Source organism: Molossus molossus, unplaced genomic scaffold (assembly GCF_014108415.1).
Source record: "Molossus molossus isolate mMolMol1 unplaced genomic scaffold, mMolMol1.p scaffold_m16_p_8, whole genome shotgun sequence".
Lineage (NCBI taxonomy): Eukaryota > Metazoa > Chordata > Mammalia > Chiroptera > Molossidae > Molossus > Molossus molossus.
The window spans coordinates 106,444,885-106,455,895 of record NW_023425402.1 but is presented as its reverse complement, the minus strand read 5'-3'; the positions used below and the strand labels follow the sequence as shown (position 1 = coordinate 106,455,895).

Below are 11,011 nucleotides of genomic sequence, written 5' to 3'. Positions count from 1 at the left end.
ACTCTCAAAGTCCCAGATGTGTTGATAGGTCCAGTAGATAATTTTCCTTTGTTGACCCATTAGCATTTGACACAGTTGATCACTCCATTTGTGTTTGTTTTTAGAATTGGTGAGCAGTCATTTGATTTATAAAAAGATGCAACAAACTTAAAAATGATACGGAATATCATTTTTTAAACAACATCAGCTCATAACAAAGCAAATTATTCCACTCCATGATTACCTGGCATCTGCTCAGTGTTGTCTCTGGTTAGAAATGTACATGGTGGGAACTCCAGGGATCTTCTTGATCCTTCGTTCCAGTCCACGTTAACCAGTGGCCATAATGTAACACTTGTGCTGAGTTACTGTGTGTACTAAGCAGGCATCTGCATAGATTTTTGTGTGTGTATGGTAACCATTCAAATCTTGGATCCTTGGCCATCCTTAGAGCCACTCAGTACTTCTGCCCAGTTTCTCAGTTTCAGCCACTCCACAGTCACCTGTATAAGGGGTACATCTGGCCTGCAGACAGTCCATCACTGACCGCACTAAGTTCTCTTTGGCCTGAATGGGAAAGTTGGTATCGCCCAGGATGTGGTAGAGTGGGCCAGCTGTGTGTTAAGGGGGGCCCAGCTGTGTGTTCTATTAGAAGAATAAGCAGGAAGGGTATTGGGGGCCTTCTCTTTCCTTGAGTGTGCTGGGATCTCTCTTTTCTTTCTTTTTAGGTTTTAATCTACCCTTTCTTTAAGTCTCTGATCTCTGAGACTAAGAATTTGCTTCATGGTCTTTTACTTCCTTGTTTTCTTTTGCTTCCCCATGTTCACGCTACACTCTTGGTTCTTCTCGAAACACCACCCCATTCCTTTGGCCTTGAAACACTTTACAGATCCTCACCCAAGGATACATTTGTTGACCTTTTTTGAGAGAGAGAGAGGGGGAGAAAGAGGGGGAGGGGAGGGGTTAATGTGAGACAGAAACACCAATTGGTTGCCTCCCGTACGTGCCCCAACCAAGGACTGAACCTGCGACCTAGGTATGTGCCCTGACTGGGAACCGAACTGGCAACTTTTTTGGTGTCCAGGACAATGCTCCAAGTGACCGAGCCACCCAGCCGGTCAACACTGCCCAACACTGGAGCCCAGAAGGAGCGGGTCTGAGTAAGCCCAGGCAGGGGCCCACACTTTTCACGGGGCTCCCCGGTGCCCCCCCCAGGGCACTGACATTGCTTCGCAGGCTCTGCGGACACTTCCGGTTCCCGAACTTCAGACATCGCCACGCCCTGGGGCCAGCCCTCAGTCTCCCCTCCAGTCCTGTTCTCCAGCAGTGCTCTCGCTCGGTCTCCTGGCTTTATCTCATTTAGATGCTGGTGACTCCCAGGTTTAGATTTCCAGCTTGGACCTCTTCACCGAACTTCAGACTCAGCTCCACCTCACACCTCCAGCCATCCAGCTTGAGTATGGAATGTCGAACTGACACCTTCAACCTCATGCATCAAGGACAAGCTTTTGATTTCGCCTCTGCCCCCACCTGCTCTTCCTCCAGTTGGCCCAGCTCCATAAATGCAACTCCTTCCCTTCACTCCCAACTCCGATCCTCGATGCCTCCCCTTTCTCTGACACCTCTCAAGCACCTGGGACTCATTCAACAGTTAATTTCCTGGATATTAAATGCTGGTCTCTGAGCCTATCAGTTGTCCGTAATCACTCTCACCTGCCCTCCGGGCATTTCGCATCCTGTCCAGCTTTCTCAGGTTTCGGGACACCCTTCTGCCAAGGCTCCTGGTCAAAGCTCCCTGAGTGGTGCTGCCTTGGACTGGCCCAGCGCACAAGGAAGCTGACAGCTCTGCCCCCGGAAGGAAGCTTCCTGTGTGAGACGTGCCAAGTGGGGCTCTGCCAGGCTGTCTCCTCTCACACCCACAAGGGACTTGGGATTCCGCCCGTGTCACAAAACTTTGGAGAAGCAATGCCCGTTCAGTACGTCCGTTTGCTTCCCTATGGCCCAGCGGGGCCTGGTGGGGACTGTCACGTGCAGCCGACCGCCAGGTGGAATAATCATGCTGACCAGCGCTAACCTAGCAGCCGAGTCACGGCGCATCACAGTCTCGGAGACACGCCCACTGTACAACGCAGTGACTTCCAGCACTTTGAGAAGTGGGAGATGTTGTCCCCTGTGCGATTTGCCATTAGAGCGCTACCTGCCACTCGTTGACACACACCTTTCAACCTGCTTTGGGAGATGTAAGTTGATATTTTTAAAAAGCGATGAAAACTTAACGCTGGTTCTCAGTTTTGTTTTGTTTTTTATCCTCACTCGAGGACATTTTTCCATTTTTTGTTCAGATAGAGTGGGAAAGAGACAGGGGGAGAGAGAGAGAAACATCGACGTGAAAAGGACACATCGAGTGGCTGCCACCTGCACATCCCAACCAGGGCCGGGGACAAACTGCAACTGAGGTACGTGCCCTTAGCGGGAACCAAACCCGGGTCTCTCTGGACCGCAGGCTGATGCTCTAACCGCTGAGCCAAACCAGCCAGGGATGGTTCTCAGTTTTAAGATCAATATCATGTTGATTGCTGGGAGAGAGGCACATCCTGGGGACAGTCTATCTTCAGAATTTTCTGACTCCACTTCTGTTTTCAACGAACTCGCTTGAACACAGCGAGGCAGGTTTTGATGTATAAAATAAGATCTAGCTTATTTTTGTGTCCCTCCTGCTCTTGGATGTGTTTCATGGTGACTCTGTCCTGTCATCCTAAGCACTGGCATACTGCTGAGTAAAGTGAGAACTAGAATGAAGGTGAATGTCAGCTCTTGAACCTTTGGGAAGAATAGTCTGCTTCTTTTGGTGCTTCCTCAGAAATGAATGTGTGATGATTCTCCGACTATTGCCTGGCAATTGTTATTTACTTTTTCATCTGTATCTCTCACCCCTCAGTCAACTAGTGTGCTCCTACAGGACAGGGATTATAGTTTCTTTGGGTTTCAAGTGACGGACAGGCAGCTCCATGTAGAGGTGGGATTTACTGATTCCTGTAGCTGGGAAAGGCAGGTCTGCAGCACAAATCAAACCGTGTTGTTAGGCTCATCCCTGCTCTCATCTCACGTTCTCTCTCTGTGTTGGTTTTGTTTTCTCTACGTGGTAGGTTTTCCTCTATGTGGTAGGTGAAGGGGTGGGCAGAGGGAATGCGTAGAGAGCAGGTGACCTGGGAGCAGACAGCTACGTGCTGTTCTTTGACCATCCCAGCTGTTGTTTGAGGAATTTGGCCTTTGTCCCTGGTTCTGGAGAGAAAGCCTCTAAACTCTTGGAATTTCCTGAGTGATAGGTGTGGCTTGGTTATTCATCCCGGGTTGCTTGGACCACACCTGAGTTTATACTAATGAGGTGACTCATGGTTGGCCCCTAGAGAGTCTCAGGATGGGGGCTGGCCATTTCAGAAAGGCCAACCATGTGATTAACAGCTTAGGGCTGTGAGCCAGGTGATATCAGCCCCACTTCCTGCCAGGGAAGAGGGATGGAGACTGTGTCCCATCACATGGCAGTGATGCCATCAATCATTCATATAGAATGAAACCCCAGGAAAAGTTCTGGTGGTCACACATCAAGGTGCTGGGAGATGTGGGGACGTGGGGGCTTTGCATTTGGAACCCCCACAGATATCTCTTTATGTGTCTCTTCATTTGTCTGGTCCCAATCAGTACCCTTTTGCTATAATAAAGCTGTATAGTATTTTTCTGCGTTCTGTGAGTTGTTCTAATGAATTATTGAAACTGAGCATATGTAGCAGTAGGTCAGAAAAATGGGTGGCCTGGGGACCCCCAACGTGCTGTTGGTGTCTGAAGTGAGGCGGATCTGTAGAGAACTGTGCCCTTGACCTGTGAAATTTGACCTAACTCTGAGTAATGTCAGAATTGCACCAACTTGGCAAAGTAAGAGCTACCTTTTCCTCTTCACATCAAAACGGAAAACTCCACACTGAGACTTTGATTAGACAGACTATGTAATGCTGCCACCTTTGAGACTGGAACCATTGGCACGGGATTCTGCAAATGAGGGGATGCTATAGTGGAGGAAGTGGGGGGAAGCGCTGGAGGGCAGATGCAGTGGTTGTCTCCCATAGTACAGATCCCATGTAATTGTATTACCTCTCTCAGTATGTTGTGTAGACACTTAGTCCCATCAAATATCCATTTGCCCCCTTTACATATGACAGCCTTCCTTATGGTTAGGTTGGGTCCATATGACTAGTTCTGGCCAACAGACTGTGAGCAGAAGTAATGTGAGTTGATTTCAGGCTAAGATAATCAAGAGCCTGAAATCCTTTCCCATCCGTCTTCTTTCCTTGCTGTTATGAACTTGGCAGCCAGGTGTTCCAGATGGCACATACGAGAGGGAGGCCGTGTTGGTCTACTGTGTTAAGCCAATGAGATTTGGGAATTGTGGTAGGCAGATTAATGCCCTCCCACCTCCACCCCAAGCTATTGGGTCCCAATCACTGGGATTTGTAAATGGAAAAATGGTCTTTGCAGGTGTCATTAATTTCAGAATCCTGAAATGATGAGATTATCCGGGATTATCTATCTGGGTGATAAATGCCATCATGTGTCCATATAAGAAAAAGACAGAGGAAGATTTAGCCATACACACAGAGCAGAAGACGGTGTGACCATGGAGGTACAGAGATTGGAGTGAAGTGACCACAAACCAAGGAAATTTATTCTCTCACAGTTCTGGGGGCCAGAACTCTGAAATCTGTATCCCTGGGCCAAAATCAAGATGTCCGCAGGGCCGCCATCCCTTTGAGCTTTAGCGGGGCCTCCTTCCTTGCCTCTTTGAGCTTCCGGTGGCTCTAAGCATTCATCATCTTCCGGGAACATGACTCCAATCTCTGCTTGTTTCCACATGAACTTCTCTTCTGTGGCTTCTCCCCCGTGTCAGCACCTTCTTCTCTTCTCTTACAGACACATCGGTGGAGCTAGGGCCCACCCCAGATGATCAAGGGTTGCTTTTTCATCTGGAGACCCTTAATTTAATCACATCTGTAAAGACCCTGTTTACAGATAAGGTCATGTTCACAGCTTCTGGGTGGACATACCTTTTGGGGGCTGCTGTTCAGATAGCAGGTCTGGAAAAGGTAGTGTCTCCAAAATATAGATTCAGTCGGCCTTTATTTAAAGAGCATATTCTGTAAGAAATAGGAAAGCTGTCTTCCTGTTTGTATAGGTGTTGACCAATCATTGCTTTAGGTAAAACATGCTAGGTCCAGAGCTGCTGTGTTCAACATCTATCAGGTTGAACAATATCCTATCCAGTAACTGCTTTCTTGGCTTTGTGTTTTGGTCTAAAATGTCAACAGTATTTCTGACATACCGGTCCTGTCTTTACCAAGATGATTTGATTCGATTTCTGTTATTAGGACAAGGTGCTGTAGATTGTTTTTGACTATAAATCTCGGGCTCCAAATATATTAAAGGAGATGACAAAACAGCGTGTTTATTTAACAATGCTAAACTCAAACCAGAAATTGACTGGAAATATCATCCTGAATATCTCAGTGTCTGCAATCCTTCGGTATAGTTGAATATGGTTAGGTTAGGCATTCTTCAAATTTTGATGGCTTACATTCTAAAACAGTATACAGTTGACCCTTCAACAATGCAGAAGTTGGAAGCACCAACCACCCATGCAGTTAAAAATCTGCACATACTTTTGACTCCCCCAAATCTTAAGTTGTCCCTTGGTATCCACGGGGAATTTGTTCTAGAACCCGCCACGGATACACAAATCCTCAGATGCTCAAATCCCTTATATATAATGGTGTAGATCAGCTCTGGCTGGGTGGCTCAGTTGGTTAAAGCATAGGCCAGTACACCAAAAGGTTGTGAGTTCAATTCCTGGTCAGGGCACCTGCCTAAGTTGTGGGTTCGATTCCTGGTTAGGGTATGTATGGGAACCAACCGATCATTGTTTCTCACATCAATGTTTCTCTCCCTCTCCCTTCCTCTCTCTCTAAAGTTCAATAGAAAAGCATATCCTTGGGTGAACATTTAAAAAAAACAGCATAGATACACCTGGCCCTCCTCATTCGCAGACCCCCAACTGTGGATAAAAACAGTAGAGGTATTTGTTTAAAAAAAATCTGCATATAGGTGGACCTGCACAGTTCAAATCTGTGTTGTTCAAGGGTCAAGTGTGTTCACTGGTCCATAGAAGTAGAGAAATGTAGAGCACCCCGAAGTTTGAATTGTTTTTATTGGTCCGTGGGCCAACACTCTAACTGCTGAGCCAAACCGGCCAGGGCTTGAATTGTTTTTAGATAGCTCTGTTTAAAATGACAATATTTGGAATCAATTTTGAAATCAGGCTCAGATTTACTGTGTTGAGACAGAAAGGATCCTTCACCCTCTGGAGACTCTGCACCATTATGAAAATTACTTAACTTCTCTGGGCGTCATCTTTTCATCCATAAAAGTAGAGTATTGGAGCAGTAGATCTTTAAGATTCCTCCCAGGTCTAAAACCCTACAATTCCCTAGAGGGGGCAGTGCACTCCAGAACATGCCTCATTTGACCCAAGAGGACATGCACCACTAAGGCACTGCACAGGATCATCAGCAAGGGCAGACCACAGCGCAAAACAATTGGAACAGAAACGGGGGCTGGTGTTGATTTATCTCTGAGATGTGTTTTTCCGTTTTTCTCTGGCAAGTTTGCTCTCAAGTAGATTCAGCTGCAGAAGAACAAGCTGGCAGGATGCTCGCAGGCCTTTCTGCTTAGGAAGGTTTCAGAGTCCCAGGCCCCCCTGAGAGCCCCCCTGTTCATCCCTTTCACCATCAGCTCTTCTAGGGAATGCCACACAGGCTGCAGTCCATCTGTGCCTTGCTGCCCAGAGAGAGGCTTCTTCCCAGAGGTCACCTTGACACCTTTCCGCTCCATCAGGAGGGCTGCCCCTCCCCCTCTGAGCAGTGAAGAATGTACCCCCAGGGAACGCCCAGGGCCGGGGCGTGCGCCCCAGCGGATGGCGGATGGCGGATGGCGTGCTTATAATGGACTGGATGAGAAGAGGCGTTGGATGGTTTCCTGAGGGTGAGAGCATACAGCCTGTTGCTTTGTGCCAAAACGATATTCTATAGCTCAAGGAATGACACGGCCTCCAAGCCAGGCGCCTCACGTGCTCAGGCCCAGATGACTTCATGTGGACAGTGACAACTGGCTTTGTCATAATAAATAGCGCTGAGCAAAAGGCCTGGCAGACTGTGTGTTTTCTCGGTTTTATAGATTGGAGGTATGGAAACAAGAAACAGGTGGCTTTTGGGGGGAGGAATATGTGTTTCAAACTTGAGAAGCTTGGGGGGAATTTAAACTCTTTTATTTTTTTTTAGGGTTTTCCTTCTGATATTTGACATCCATTAGAGGGAAGAACAAATTATCCTTATTTTGAGATTTTTCTCACTTCGCAGAGCTCATGAAGAGATTGGCATGTCTGTCCCCGTGAGAACTCGGAGTGCACTGGTGACATCTGAAAGCAGTTGTCCACGTGGAGTGTGGTGTGGATGCTGCTTAGCCCCTCCAGGCGTTTCTAAGGTCACGCTCTCTTGGCAACATGAACTTCAGCCTCTAGATACAATAAGATCACTCATACCAAGAAATAGGAAAATGTTGCCCTGGCCGGTTTGGCTCAGTGGTTAGGGTATCAGCCCGTGGAGTAGAGAGTCTTGGGTTCGATTCTGGTCAAGGGCACGTACCTCAGTTGCAGTTTGGTCCTCGGCCCTGGTCGGGGTTGTGCGGGAGGCAACCAGTCCAAGTGTCTCTCTCACATCGATGTTTCTCCCCCTCCCCCTGACACTCTATTTGAAGATAAATATCCTTGGGTGAGGATTAGAAAGAGAAACAGGAAAAGGTCTGTGGAATGAAGAATGACAAGGTTGCTCCTGGGGCTGCACTTTCAGAGGCAGATGCTGCTTATGGCCGCAGGCCCGTCTCCCCAGGACTCAGAGCTGCCCTCAGAGTGGTGGGTGCTAACTGCTGCGCTTGTCCCCCCCACCCCTCCAGGTCACGTGCTCTCAGGGCTGTCCCAGAGGGATTGCCTGACAACCACCCGCCGGAACCACGGGCCCTCTGGGTCCTGCTCGGCTGCCTGTGTCTCATGCTGCTAACTTATACTTTCTCTGGAATAAATACCGTAGAGAAGGACCCCTGCTCTTTCCAGAAACAGTCCTGTCTCTGATATGCAGGGCAATACCCTCCATTAATATGGTCGGAACCAGGCCAACTGCGCTCCAGAACAACTTGGGGTTCAGCGCCACCTTCCTGAACGTAGTAGGTCTGTACTAAGCACATTGGAAACCTCTGCTGGTGCATCTGGGGAAAGACCTCAGATGGTTGCTCGAGGTTTAGAGCCATCTGGATGGAGTACACATTTAAATCAAAGTTTAAGATGTAAGCAGTCTAAAATCTGGATAGATGCTAGCCTGTGAAACTTCGGGCTGAGATATCTGGATGACATAATGTTTCTCCTTTGGATACATTTTTGTGCCCTTGATGTTTAGGAAATAATCAGTCAAAAAGGTTATTTGTGTTATTTCTAAGAGGCCAACCTGTAGCTAATTTTGAGAAAAGGGAAGCAATAAAAGGTAGTGGACAGACTCTGGACTCTAGAGCCAGAGGGCCTGGGTTTTCATCTCAGCTCAGCCATTTACCTTTCTGTGCCTCAGATTCCTTACCCGTGAAAACTAAGCGCACCTGCTGGATTGAGTTGTGAAGACTTCTCTATGTGCAGATGTAGTACTTACGATGAGACCTGGTGTGAAGTATGGGATGCTGACAGGTTAGCTTTCATTATTCATTTGAATGGAAATGCAGAGTGTATGTCAGTCTATTAGCATTGATCAAATTCAGAAATTGTTTAAGCTAGGTGCTTTTAATCTGGAGCAGAAGAAACCATTTGAAAGCGTAAAGGCCGTGGCAAGCCCACTAAGGGATGCTTGCAAGGACAATCTTGTTAGACTGAGGATTGCGTTCATGAGCACAAAGACATTGCCTGTTGAGGATTCCAGCCTAGCATTCTCTGTTGGTAGAGGGAATATAAATAGGCATCAGCCTTTTAGAGGGCATTTTGGTAATGTTGTTAGTTGTTTAAAGAAAATCCTTATATCCTTCGGCTGGGCAATTTTATTCTAGGAATGCATCCAAATGAAATATCAAGGGTGCAAACCATGTTTATTTACAAGGAATCGAAGCAATGCATATAATAGCCAGAAATAAGAAAAAATGAAAATATCTAACAATATAGGCAGGCTCGTTTGGTAAAAAATCAAGTCATGCACATATATAGATTAAGCAACCATTAAAAGTAATGTTGAAGATTATTTAATGATGAGAAAATGTCAACAGTATATTTTAAGTGGAAAAATGTTTACAGAACTCTGTTTCGTATGATTTTTGTAGAATCTACCCCTTTCTCGCTTGCCTCCCAGGCTTTCTTAGCAGCACAAGGCACAGGATGGCGGAGGTCCTGCCCCAAGTATCGTCACTACACCCTCCCTTGCGTCACCCCATCACCAACAGCAGGAGGACACAGCTGCCCTGGGCCCTCACACTGCTGATGTCAGTAAATGGTCACGATCAGAGTGTGAGAGCAGATGAGTGCTCAGCCTGTTTCAACAGGAAACAAATCGTTTTGCTTTTCTGTTCATTCTTTGATGCACTAGGAGGGTGCGAATCAACTATTTCTCTCTACCTCCTAGGAGGTGAAAAAATTAATTTCTCTTTGCCTTTGAGGACAAGGCAATTTTTTTTTTTTTTTTGTAGCTAGTGGTTAAGAATATGGATTTAATAATTAATATCTACCGTGCGAGAATAAAAGAGAGGAAAACGGTTGAGGAAAGAAGCAATTTATTTGGAGAAGCGGGTGGATGCTCCTCTGGAACAGAAGCAGGGAGAGAGCACCGAGTTCCCGCCAGCACTCCTGGGAGCTGGCAGGACCCCCGGAGAGGCACGGTGTCGGGGTACTACGACAGGACCCCCAGAGAGGCACGATGTCGGGGTACTACGGCAGGACCCCCAGAGAGGCACGATGTTGGGGTACTACGGCAGGACCCCCGGAGAGGCACGATGTTGGGGTACTACGGCAGGACCCCCGGAGAGGCACGATGTCGGGGTACTACGACAGGACCCCCGGAGAGGCACGATGTCGGGGTACTACGGCAGGACCCCCAGAGAGGCACGATGTCGGGGTACTACGGCAGGACCCCGGAGAGGCACGATGTCGGGGTACTACGACAGCACCCCTGGAGAGGCACGGTGTCGGGGTACTACGACAGGACCCCCGGAGAGGCACGATGTCGGGGTACTACGACAGGACCCCCAGAGAGGCACGATGTCGGGGTACTACGGCAGGACCCCCAGAGAGGCACGATGTTGGGGTACTACGGCAGGACCCCCGGAGAGGCACGGTGTCGGGGTACTACGACAGGACCCCCGGAGAGGCACGATGTCGGGGTACTACGGCAGGACCCCGGAGAGGCACGATGTCGGGGTACTACGGCAGCACCCCTGGAGAGGCACGGTGTCGGGGTACTACGACAGGACCCCCGGAGAGGCAAGATGTCGGGGTACTACGGCAGGACCCCGGAGAGGCACGATGTCGGGGTACTACGACAGGACCCCCGAAGAGGCACGATGTCGGGGTACTACGGCAGGACCCCGGAGAGGCACGATGTCGGGGTACTACGGCAGGACCCCCAGAGAGGCACGATGTTGGGGTACTACGGCAGGACCCCCGGAGAGGCACGATGTTGGGGTACTACGGCAGCACCCCTGGAGAGGCACGATGTCGGGGTACTAGACAGGACAGGTATTCTGAGCCTTGTTAAAAATTACTATGCCTCAAATATGACACTAAAGAGAAGGGGGCCACATGTAGAGGGAAAACGGGTCTTACTGACAACTTGTGTCAGCAGAGGACCCCTCCAAGTTGCCACTCCCCTTTGGACTTGTATAGGTTCGCATCCAGTTTCAGGGTCATTGCCGA

General features: G+C 48.4%; 1 pseudogene; it reads right to left on the bottom strand.

Annotated features, from left to right (window-relative positions):
* Nucleotides 1-203: 203 nt before the first annotated feature.
* On the bottom strand, nt 204-800 carry LOC118620798 (annotated as a pseudogene).
* Nucleotides 801-11,011: the final 10,211 nt, after the last annotated feature.